Source organism: Salvia hispanica, chromosome 3, assembly GCF_023119035.1.
Source record: "Salvia hispanica cultivar TCC Black 2014 chromosome 3, UniMelb_Shisp_WGS_1.0, whole genome shotgun sequence".
In the NCBI taxonomy this organism is placed as follows: domain Eukaryota; kingdom Viridiplantae; phylum Streptophyta; class Magnoliopsida; order Lamiales; family Lamiaceae; genus Salvia; species Salvia hispanica.
Window position 1 is genome coordinate 34673501 of NC_062967.1, and position 13407 is coordinate 34686907.

The 13407-nt window shown below is 34.5% G+C and overlaps 2 long non-coding RNA genes across 2 annotated transcripts; both read right to left on the bottom strand.

The window, feature by feature from the left end:
• Positions 1 to 6275: 6275 nt before the first annotated feature.
• LOC125213633 lies at positions 6276 to 9660 on the bottom strand. Its single transcript, XR_007174973.1, has 12 exons — positions 9646 to 9660; positions 9360 to 9515; positions 8797 to 9273; positions 8542 to 8642; positions 8321 to 8448; positions 8168 to 8231; positions 7960 to 8086; positions 7733 to 7829; positions 7600 to 7653; positions 7215 to 7293; positions 7016 to 7062; positions 6276 to 6309 (listed from the first exon to the last, which is right to left on the bottom strand). It is a non-coding gene; the product is annotated as an uncharacterized LOC125213633 (long non-coding RNA).
• A 258-nt stretch (positions 9661 to 9918) lies between these two features.
• LOC125213635 lies at positions 9919 to 10389 on the bottom strand. Its single transcript, XR_007174974.1, has 3 exons — positions 10247 to 10389; positions 10030 to 10111; positions 9919 to 9961 (listed from the first exon to the last, which is right to left on the bottom strand). It is a non-coding gene; the product is annotated as an uncharacterized LOC125213635 (long non-coding RNA).
• Positions 10390 to 13407: the final 3018 nt, after the last annotated feature.

Sequence of the window (13407 nt, forward strand, 5' to 3'; positions counted from 1 at the left end):
GCACAAAATACACGTTGTACACAAATACAAGCATTACACCCACATTTACACACAACACAAAACAAACACACTTCAAATGGTACATAGTACACAATATAAACACACATATACACCCACAATATTGCACATCATATACAACAGATACATTAGGAAATATATACACTTACGCACACTTTACACAAAATACACCTAAGCCCAAAATACAAAAAGTATACAAAATTTACCCACTATACTCACGAAATACACACATTTCACATACTACTCTACACTCACTAAAAACAAAATATACACGTACGGAAAATACATATAGCACACATTATGCACAAAATACAAGCCGTAAAATACACTCACATCACATAATACATACACAAAATATAAACACACGGTCACATACTAATCACAAAACAAACGAACTATATACACTATCCACGAAACAAACAAACAAAACACATTCACTTACAAAAAGTATACACGCAATATACACAATATGCACAAATTACGTATTACATACCTATGCATAAAACACGCATTACACACACTATGCACAAAACACGCATTACACACACTATTGCACATAATATACAATACCATACACACACATTATTGCACATAATATACAACACATACATTATGCACTATCTATACACAAAATACCGACACTATACCCAAAATACGTAAAGCATACAAAAAAAACCCACTATACTCACGAATACATACATTGCACATACCCTAAACAAAATATACACACTATACAAAGCATAACCTATAATGATGCACATACAGTAAACAAAATATACACACTATACAAAGCATAATCTATAATGAAAATATCGTAAGATCTTTAAAATACACACAAGACACATTATAAACACATTACGCACAAAATACACGCCGGAATACAAGCATTATACCCACTATACACTCGACACAAAATATACACACTTCAAATATGGTACATAATACACAATATAAACACACACTTTACACATGGAATACATACTATACACACACGATATTGCACATAATATACAATACATACATTCGCACGATATACACAAAATACGCACACTATACACAAATTACCGAACGGGCACAAAATTTCACATACTACTCGACACTCACTATAAACAAAATATACACGTACTGAAAAATACACATTATGCACAAAATACAAGACCGCACATACACTCACTTCGCATAATACATACACAAAATATAAACATACACCGCACATACTAGTCACAAAACAAACGAACCGATACACTAGACAAACAAATAAACAAAACACATTCACTATACAAAAAGTATATGAGATATACATGATATACACAAATTCCGTATTGCACACCTAGCGAAATCACACATTGTAAATACTTTACACCCATATATACAAAATATGAATGTAAAAAAATACAAACATAGCTCACACCATAAACACATTATACGCGACACAAAATACAACCTATGCACATACTCTACACACACTATACAAAAAATACAAACATTACACCCACATATACAAACATCACAAAATAAACACATATCAAAACAAACGAGCTAAATACACTCACTATACACAAAATAAACACAATGTACACAAAGACTTTACATAAAGTACACGCACGACGAACAACACACCCTAACGCACAACGCGACAACGCAAACGCACAATATTACACACACTATAAACAAAATACACACTATAAAAATGTCTAAAAATGCCAACATTGAGACTTGACGCACTCGCACAACGACAACGCAACGCAAACGCACAATATTACACACACTATAAGGGTCCGTTCGCTTCCTGTAATGGCCATATAAGCCCTCAAAACTACCCAATAACCACCGTTCGGTTTCCATGCATGAATACTTGAAAGCCCAAGCAAAACCCGTTGGCCCGCATCGTTTGCTTCATAAATGAATTACTTTTCTTCCAAATTTGGTGATATAAAATTCTAATGAGGCGAATGGGATGAGTTGTTGAAGAGAAAGACTAATTTGTCCTCGTGAATTTAGAATCACCTCAAATCGCTCATTTTGAAACGAGGCAAATCTGCACTTTAATTTCGGGGACAGATGGCGCCCGCACAACGTTCACGACCGGCGACCTCCATTCCATCAATCAAAAGTAGGTTCGGGAAAAATATTGTTCGATTAATGATCTCCTCCATCTTTTTTTCTGATTATTTGGTATGCTATTGTGCGTACATAGTCCATTTGGTTTCGGCGTGTCGACGAGATCACGGTGTACTCGTCCAGCCGGAGGTTCAACCGGTCCTCAAATGAACAGGTGTACACGTTCGGAAGCGCCAAAATGAACCACCCTTTTTTCGCTCATCCCACCCCTTTGTTGCTCATCCGTCATTTAGAGACTGAAGGGTAGAATTGGGGAAATTTTTCATATGAGTGAGAGCTTGTGCTTCATTTCCGACCATAGTGGAGGCCCAAACAGAATGATTTGACCATAACCGAACGCCATTTTTGCAACATGTTAGTGGGCCACGTCTGATACAAAACTCCCCTAATTCTTATCAAGTATTTTTACATGACAAATGCTATATGGAAAAGCGAACGAACCCTAAACAAAATACACACTATAAAAAAGTCTAAAAATGCCAACATTGAGACTTGACAACATTGGCCGGAAACATATTTTAAATATCATTTTTTAAATATCACACAATGACAGAATTCAGAGTACACATACCATAGCCTCATAAACAGCTTCTGCCTCCTCAAACCTTGACGAATAGAAAATGCAAGATATTAGCAAGTCAAAACCCCAGTAACTTATCGTGATGAGACTATCAAGATCTCTTTAAGTGCATAAAAAACCTTTGTTCTGAAATGGCAGCAAAAAAAGTTGTTTAAAAAGTCTGCAAAAAAAGGATAAAACTTCAAACCTGATTTAACACCCAAAAATCATCAATATCAACTCCAACAAAAGCAAAAAAACTTACTTGCATTAGTATAGGGTTTAGGACATATTTACAAGATCATGAAGAGGCTGAAGTCAAAATTCTTAACCGCTAGAAATGATAACAATTGTGAGGATTTATGGAAACAATGCTGAAGTGGGATTCAAAAATAGCATAATAATTGTCTTATTAGCCCGGATGAAAATCATCCCTCTACTCTATGTCATCCTTGTGCTGCCCCCGGGGTCCCAAATTGCTTGTGCCAAATTTATGGCACACAACCCTTCCTCTAACCGTCTGGAAAAAAAAAAAAAATAAGTCTCTAAAAGAAAGTATAATTGCCCAAATAAATGTAGAAATGACATTGGAAAACAAAACAGAATGGGGGGTATTGTCAGTAGACAACATTAAGACGAAAAATTAGAAAAATAGATAAACAAAGTTCTGATTCAAGCAATAAGAAAAGTGCTAATACAATTTTGAAAAACAATTCATTTTGTGAGATCATGTGAATATACAAATTATGAAGGTTATGCAAAGGTCTTAACAGAAGCAATTCTATAAACATTTTTAGATATTACTAAACAGCATTGACCACTCAGTCTTGTTAGATTTTAAAAGAGGGCAGTGCATATGCTTCCTTTTAATGTACAAACTTTCAAACTAAAACCCAAAAAGTTATTTACACAATTAGCTAGTTAATGTGTAACCAATAGATTAAATGTGATTCAAAGACTATTTATTCACCATATCTAATAAAAAAAAATTTATCACACTATTTGGTTTTTTGGACCACTTTTTTCAAAAAATTATCACAATTTGGTTCTTTGGACAACTCTTTTCAAAAGCATCGAGGAACAAATCTGGGCAGCTATCTCAAGGACATACCTAATCTTTTGAAAAAGCATTTCATTGAAAAATACTCCTCATCTTTCCCCTATCCCCAATCAGACTTAATAACTACATTTTGGCACATCATGCATAGGTATTTAATCAAACATTGGATACTGGTTAAGATAGTACATATTTAAAAAATATTCAATTCAAGTCAAAACAACCAGAATCATTTGCAATAAAACTTACATACACACACATACACATACACACACACACACTATACACAAATATACACAATGCACGAACTATAAACACACCCAAAACATACTGCACGAACTATAAACAAAATACACACACGATAAACAAAATACACACTCTATAAAAATGTCTAAAAATGCCAACATTGAGACTTGACAACATTGGCCAGAAACATTTTTTTAAATATCAGACAATGACATGACTTCAGAGTACACATACCATAGCCTCATAAACAGCTGGTTTGTGGTCTTTGTCCTGCTCGAACCTGACGAATAGAAAATGCAAGATATAAGAAGCCATCTAAGGAACCCATAAACCAAAAGCCATAGTAGCTTAGCTTATCTGTGATGAGACTATCAAGAGATTCTCTTTAAGTGCACAAACAAGCCTCTTGTTCTGACCTAAAAAGTCTGCAACAAAAGTAATAACATCTTCAGACCTCATTAACACCCAAATAATCATCAATATCATGACATGACTCAACAAAAGCAATAAAACTTACTTGCATTAGAGTATATAGGGTTTATGGTTTAGGGTTCAGGACATATTTGCAAGATCATGAAGCACGAGTGAGGCTGGAGTCAAAATTTTTTGCAGCCTGCTAGAAAAGACAACAATTGTGAGGATCTCATGGAAACAATGCCGAAGTGGTATGTCAAAAATAGCATAATAATTGTCTTATTAGCCCGGCATGAAACTAGTCTATCAGCATCTACTACTATGTCATCCATTGTGCTGCCCTCGGGGTCAACAATTGCTTGTGCCAATTCATGGCACACAACTTTCATTCCTCTAACTGCCTGGAAAAAAAAAAACAATAAGTCTCTCAAAAGAAAGCTATAATTGCCCAAATAAATGTAGAAATGACATTGGACAAACAAAACAGAATCGGAGGTATTGTCAGTAGACAACATTTAGACGAAAAATTAGAAAAATAGATAAACAAAGTTCTGATTCAAGCAATAAGAAAAGTGCTAATACAATTTTGAAAAACAATTCATTTTGTGAGATCATGTGAATATACAAATTATGAAGGTTATGCAAAGGTCTTAACAGAAGCAATTCTATAAACATTTTTAGATATTACTAAACAGCATTGACCACTCAGTCTTGTTAGTTTTTAAAAAAGAGGGCAGGTGCATATGCTTCCTTTGTAATGTACACAGTTAGCTAGTTAAGACGTACCCAAAAGATTAAATGTGATTCAAAGACTATTTATTCACCATATCTAATATTAAAAAATTATCACACTATTTGGTTCTTTGGACCACTTTTTTTTAAAAAATTCTCACACAATTTGGTTCTTTGGACAACTCTTTTCAAAAGCATCCATGAACAAATCTGAGCCGCTATTTCAAAGACATTCCTATTTCTTTTGAAAAATCATTCCATTGAAAAATACTCCTCATCTTTACCCTATCCCATTAACTCATTTTGGCACATCATGCATAGGTATTTAATAAGACATTGGATACTGGTTGATATATTACATATTTTAAAAAAAATTCAATACAATTCAAAACAACGAGAATCATTTGCAAAAGACTTACACACACACACACACACACACACATACACATACACAAACACATAGACACACACTATACACAAATATACACAATCACGAACTATAAACACACTACACATACTGCACGAACTATAAACACACACACACAATAAACAAAATACACTAATGCCAACATTGAGACTTGACAACATTGGCCAAAAACATTTTTTAAATATCTGACAATGACATTACTTCAGAGTACACATACCATAGCCTCATAAACAGCTGGTTTGTGTTCTTTGTCCTACTCAACCTGAGAATAGAAAATGCAAGATATGAGCAAGCCATCTAAGGAACCCTATCACCCAAAATCCATAGTAACTTATCTGTGATGAGACTATCAAGAGTACTCTCTTTAAGAGTATAAGCAAGCCTCGTATTCTGAAAAGTTTGCAACAAAAGTAATAACAACGTCAGACCACAATTAACACCAAAATAATCAATATCATGACATGACTCATCAAAGAAAATTTACAAGATCATGAAGAGGCACAAGTGAGGCTGAAGTCAAAAGTCTTCGCAACCTGCTAGAAATGATAACAATTGTGAGGATCTCGTAGAAACAATGCCGAAGTGGTATGTCAAAAATAGCATAATAATTGTCTTATTAGCCTGGCATGAAACTAGTTTATCAGCCTCTTTCACTATGTCATCCATTGTGCTATTTCTGGGAGTCAACAATTGCTTGTGCTAATTCATGGCACACAATTTTCATCCCTCAACAGCCTGTTGGAAAAAAAATGAGTTTCTCAAAAAAGCTATAATTGCCCAAATAAATGTAGAAATGACATTGGATAAACAAAATAGAATCATAGATATTGTCAGTAGACAACATTATGAAGAAAAATAGAAAAATAGATAAACAAAGTTCTAATTCAAGCAATAAGAAAAGTGTTAATACAATTTTGAAAAATAAATCATTGTATGAGATCATGTGAATATATAAATTATGAAGGTTATGCAAAGGTCTTAACAGAAGCAACTCTTTAAACATTTTTAGACATTACTAAACAGCATTAACCACTCAGTAATGCAGTCTTGTTAGATTTTAAAAAGGGCAGTATATACGATTCTCTGTATTGTACAAACTTTTCAGACTAAAATCAATTTTTTTACATAGTTAGCTAGTTAAGATGTCCCCAATAGATTAAATGTGATTCAAAGACTATTGATTCATCATATCTAATATTAAAATTTATCACACTATTTGGTTCTTCGGACCACTTTTTCAAAAATTATCACACTATTTGGTTATTTGGACAACTTTTTCAAAAGCATCGATGAACAAATCTGAGCAGATATTTCAAGGACATACTTAATCTTTTGAAAAAGCATTCCATTGAAAAATGTTCCTCATATTTACCCTATCCCCAATCAGTCTTAATAACTAGTACATTTTTGACACATCACGCATAGGTATTTAATTATATACCTGTTCAGGAGAACCATATTCTATGATTCCCAATGCTTCATTCCAGTCTGTGAAAGATGATAAGACATTGGATACTGGTTGAGATATTACATTCCAATCCAATTCAAAACAACTAGAATCATTTGCAATAGACGTACAGACAGAAAACTCTTAACAACAAAGAAAAGCATATGACATAGACAATTAACACATCAATTACCTTCTCAACCAAGTAAGGAAGAAAGTTGTTGCATCTGCTTTTGTCATAGTGTAGCCCTCATTTCTCAACAGATCCAAAGCTTATCGAAGTTACAGAAGATCAAGAGTCAAAAGATCCGAGATAGTCTAAATATGATAGATAAGAATTCTCAATACATATATATTCACTGACTATAACATCATCAGAGAATCATTAACAATTTGTAATTTTAGCTATTCCACAAACAAACTGAATAAACAAATGTTCTAGTAACAAGTGTCTTGAGAACACTCATCAAATATGCTACCACTCATTTCTTTTCAAAAGTATCATATGATAAATTCAGACAGACAAGCACTCGAGCATGCTGACAAAAAAACAGACAAATTACTAAATTCCAATTTACCTTTAATACTATATCTAAGACTTCAATCACCTCTCTTCCCATGGATGGAAGAGCCTGTATATCATAAACAAACAAAAGGTTAAAAGAAAATTTTAAGTTACACAATCAAACCTAGAATTTATGTTGGAAGAACCTTTTGAAACATCTCAATGCCATCAACTTGCTTTTTGAAAGTAAGCACTTAAGAGCCTCTGATGCAGATCCTCTCGAAAGTATTGCATGACATCATTCTGTTTGAGAAATAAACAAAGTCACTTACTAGCATCTATAAAGAATGCAACATATCATAACATACAAAAAAATTACATAAGCCACACAGATGCCAAAACAAGTCAACATTGATGGTATGTTACCACTTACCCAAACCCAAAAGCTGACAAAAGTTCTAAAAAAGTTGTATGAAGGCTAACCCACAATATCAATAAAGAAATCTTAAAAGAGATCAGAAACCTCTAGATTTCATTCTTCACTCTTGTAATATGCACATCTAAACAACAGAAAAATATTTGTTGGGAAAATGTCACAGAACTCAAATTCATAAATAGATAGCTGGAGGGCAACTAACGACCAAGTCGATCAATTTGAAAGTAGAAATCCTTGATCAGAAAGGACTTAACCATCTTCTGATTGACCTGTAATTATTAACAATTAAGTTTGTTTAGATGATGACTTTGGAATCACTTAAGTGCACATAGTTAAATATGTACAGACTACTACTAACCTCTGGTTTTTTCTTAATGTGTTTGGCAAGATGAACATAATCTAATGTACTGAGTGTCCCTTCTAAACAGAGGGAGGAAGGTGATATCGTAGCAATTATACATGTCTTTGTTTCCCCTGCCAAAGAATCTTTCAGCAACCTCGTTAACTTGCTATCTCTGATATTTCATGATACATAGATGACAAACTTATGTAAAGTATGATATTCACACAATTATCTACCTGTAGGGTATATGATCAGAATATTAAACTAAGGAATTAATGACTCGACCAAGAGTCAGCAAACTTTTGTTTATCTCACCGGCTTCCCTTGCTCTTCCATGCTAAAGAAAATGAAATATACTATATTCAAAACATTTTTATCGTATTGTAATGAAAAATAATTGAATTGGGCTTCCAACTTAAATTTTGAATCAAGTTGGTTGGTGAGTCCATTCAGAAAAGGCCAAGAGAAAAGTCTAAGCACAGATTTCTAACCTCTCTAGCACCGGAACGTGAAATATTCTCTGATCCAGCCAGGTCGACTAACTTTAGCTTCCCACATTTGATCATCTCCTCTCCTTCTGGATCACACTCATTGATATGAATAGCGATACATAATACAGAGTGAGAACGGCTGCTCTGTTTGTTCAGAAGGGTCTCTGCTGTTCTCGTCTTGGTAAAACCTTTCTCTAAGATCTTATATATTTCATCAGCTGTTGACACAATCTCGTCTTCAAATCCCCTAACAAAAGTTCCGCCTTTGCCATCCTCCAAGAGAGCTACTGGATTCTTTGATTTGTCTTTTATGAATTTCGAACATTCACCCGGCACCAAAACATCTGTTATTTCCACATTGTAAAGTTCTAAGAATGTGACCTTCAGGCTGTGCTTAGCATTTTGAGCTTCTGAGATGTCAAAAATTAGTCTAATGGCTCTTGGAATAACCCCAACATCACTTGGGATATCACCATTCTGCAATGAGAAGAGTTTAATCAGCATACCATTTTACTAAAGATGGAAGCATAGGGGTACTAAAGTTCAAAGACTCAATATCAAACCTTTTTTCTTGACCCATCCTCCGTAGTATAGGCCTGCCCAGGTCTAGTTTGCCCGTAGGCAAAGATGGTAGAAGTATAGGCATCCAGAACATCAAATACAATGGGACACACTGCTTGATCGTACAAATCCTTTTGCTGGGATGATGGACCAAAGACCTAAATATAATACAAATATAATATTTCATTCTTTTCTCTTATAATATGTACCTCTAAACAACACAAAAATATTTGTTAGGAAAAAGTCATAGCACTCAATAAAGTAGATAGTTGCAGGACAACTAACCACCTTGTTTTAGTCGACTCAATTTCAAAGTAGAAATCCTTGATCAGGAGGGACTTAACCATCTTCTGATTGACCTGTAATTATTAACAAGTAAGTTCGTTTAGATGATGACTTTGGAATCACTTAAGTGCACATAGTTTATTATGTAAAGTCTACTACTAACCTCTGGTTTTTCCTTTATGTTTTTGGCACGATGAGCATAATCTAATGAACTGAGTGTCTCTTCTAAACCGTGGGTGGAAGGTGATATCGTAGCAATTATACAGGTCTTTGTTTCCCTCCCAAATAATCTTTCAGCAACCTCATTAACTTGCTATCTCTGATATTTCACGAGACATTTTAGATGACGAATCTGATGTTAAGTATGATATTCACACAATTATCTACCTGTAGGGTATATGAGCAGAATGTTTAACCGAGGCATTTATGACTCGACAAAGTGTCAGCAAGCTTTTGTTTATCTCACCGGCTTCTCATGCATGAAAATAAAATATACTATATTCAAAACATTTTTATCATATTGTACTGAAAAATGATTGCATTATGCTTCTCGTGAGTTCATTTAGAAAAGGCCAAGAGAAAAGACTTATCACAGATTTCTAACCTCTCTTGCACTGGAACGTGAAATATTTTCTGAGCCAACCAAGTTGACTAAGTTCAGCCAAAGTATTTGATGCAGCTTTGAGGGTGTCACCATCTCGTTCAGCAGTTAAGATTGCGACAAGTTGCAAGGATTTTAACGGACTACTTATCTGGCAAGAGGAACACATGGAAAGGTATAGCACACAAAGACAACAAAGCACTAGAGACTCAATTCCATCAACTTGCTTTTGAAGTCAGCACTTAAGAGCCTCTTACTAACATCTACAAAGAATGTAGTATATCATCACATGCAAAAAAATTACATAAGCCACACAGATGCCAATGGTTGGGCCAGAATCAATGTTGCACATAAAATTGCGGTTCATGCAAAACCTAGAACCTAATCGAGGATTGAGCTAGGCCAAGGGGTGGACAGATTTTGCAAAAGTAAGAGACAGCATTGAATTGCCTCAATCTTAGGCTATGTGGGGAGTTGACAACACCGGCAAGAAACATTTTTCAAATGCCAAACAATGAGCCAGAGTACACATACCATCAGCTCCCCCTTCAGGGGGTACAGAACCCAGTTTGGGAACAGCCCTGCTGAGCCCTTGTACTGCTCAGCCCTGGTAAGCAGAAAATGCAAGATATAATGATCTCATTATAAAAAAATTCATTTTACAAGTTGATTTTAAATAAAACAGAGCGATATGAAATCAAGACAGCAGGGAAGATCAGCGTACACCATTATAAGAAATCATCCAAAGATAAATAAAAATTATCCAAAAGAAAAACCTTTAATCTTTGCTTTTTTTATTTATTAAAACAGCCCCAGCCCAGCTGGGGTTCGCGATGTTTTTTACTGAGATCCTTTGGTGACAGTAGTAAAGAAGTCCATCCCAAGGGACAGAAAAACATCGTGAACGAAAAGTCAAACCTTGTTCCCCCGCACCTAAAAAACCCAAAAAAGAAAACCCAAGAAAAACACTGTTTAGACTTTAGAGAGACAGTCCGATAGCATTTAACAAACTGCATGAAAAAAGAAGTCCCCTTTTTTCTTTGAAGATTTTGAGGCTGAGCATTAAACTCATCTAATTTTTTCATGGATAGATTGGCCCATCAACTGAGATATTCTCAACCGGGAACTAGTTCCAGCAATTCCACAGATATCTTCTGTATTTGAGATTGAACATCAGAAATTTTTCCTTCTTCGCCCCTGACGTTTTGTCAGGCTGCAAAAAAGTACACAAACCAAACATTGTAAATTTTACTAATTGAGATACTCTTCAGCAAGAATAATTTTACACATGTGCCACTCGCAGATGATTACCCATTATAAAAATCTAGAGCTATAAAAAAATGACATTATCGAACAAAAGAGGTCCATCATTACAATTCTGACATAAGTTTTTTTTCCCCAAAAAGCTGATAAAAATTGGTGAGTTCAACTCTAGCATCTGCCAGTGTCGAAGAAGGTGGGCATTAGAAAAGCCAGGTCAACTTTTCTCTTATACACATCCAAAGTATCCCGATCAAGCCTATAATGACAAAGGTTAAAACATATTCCTATAAAAAAGACAGATATTAAATATAACAAAATCAGAAGCCAAAAACCTGAGTTTGGAAGAGCAGAAGGATCCCCCGTCAACCCCCAATCATTTCAGACACTTCTTTGTCTGACATCATCCAGATTTTTTTGGGGACTTCTCCAAAATGTCATACCAACCATCTACATAACATAGATGTCAAAACAGCTAACTTGGAAATTTAAAAAAAAGAGATGTAGATAAAGATTGAAAATTACCCTTGGGAAAAAACCCCCAAAACTGAGAAAAAAATGATTTTCAAAAGGTGTTCCCCATTAAAGGGCATAATCCAACAAGATCAATTGAGAACACAAAGTTGCTAAGGGCCCCTCATGTACAACGATAAATTAAACAATTTTAAAAGTGGCTTTTAAAATAAAAAAGTTTATGCTTTTTAAAAGCATAAAGCTAAGAAAAACTGAAGGAGATATAAAGATTTTCAACGGAGCTACCAATTGAACAATATGATGATTCAGAGACATATTATTGATGAAATACAATATCAGGTGTAAAAAAGTAATTTATTAAAAAAACAAAAAAAATCACATGATTGAGAGAACACATTACGCTATAACTAACCTCCATGCATGTGGGGAAAATTTCCTTGTGAACCTCAAGTATGGTCGCTTGGGTTTCTGTTTCATCAATACAAAATGTAACACAGCTCAACGCCAACGATCTTACAAGACAACATGTTTTTCACTGCCACCTTCATATCTGCAAGAAAACAATAATCAGTAGGGTTAAACCTGCAGAAAGAACCCCTATAAAAACATTATAAACACTACATCTTCTTTTTTTTCCTCGAGCAAAAACATATAATCAATTGGTTCAAACAAAGGTGCCCAATTTGGGGTTTTGTGGAATTTAAAAAATACTTCCGAGGTAAAGGAAACAGGAAAACGATTCATTATGAACTTATGACTGGTAATTTCCCGTGCCCGAGAACACTTCATTTAGATAGCTGTGATCAACAATGGAAAAAGGGGGCGGGGACTTGATGTCAATAAGGAAAAACAAAAATTTGTGAAACTGCAATCACTTAAAAAGTCCAAAATAAAAAAAGTCAACCCAGAACACACTGCAAAATGATAGAAACAATAAAAAGTTAAAAATCGGATAGTTTAGGGGAAAAGGCTAGAAAGCAAACAAGATACTACTTCTAAGAAAATGATATTATTGCAGAGGTTAAACAACAATTCAGAACTGAAATAAAGGAAGATCATGCCTTCAACAGTGTCAGTTAGATCAAGATCCGGATTGTGCATTGCCTGAAGAGTTTGGTTGCCCCCTAAGTAGGTTTTTCTCCTACAATTTTTCCTAACATCGTCACCAAATATCAAGCTCATGTTAAGCAATGATCAAAACTCACATATGCATTTACAAACTCAGGGATGACTGGACTGAGATTTTTTCTTTTTAACTTGGGTTGGTTTTGTTTTATTCCAACCAATTGAATAGGAAAAAACCCAAAAAACTAAATATGACATTTGTACAATTTAAAACACATCTATTATCACTTTTAGGGCATTGTAATTTAAAAATAATATAACAAAGAACTGACAACCTAGTAGGGCAATAAAGGAAACGGGAAAAA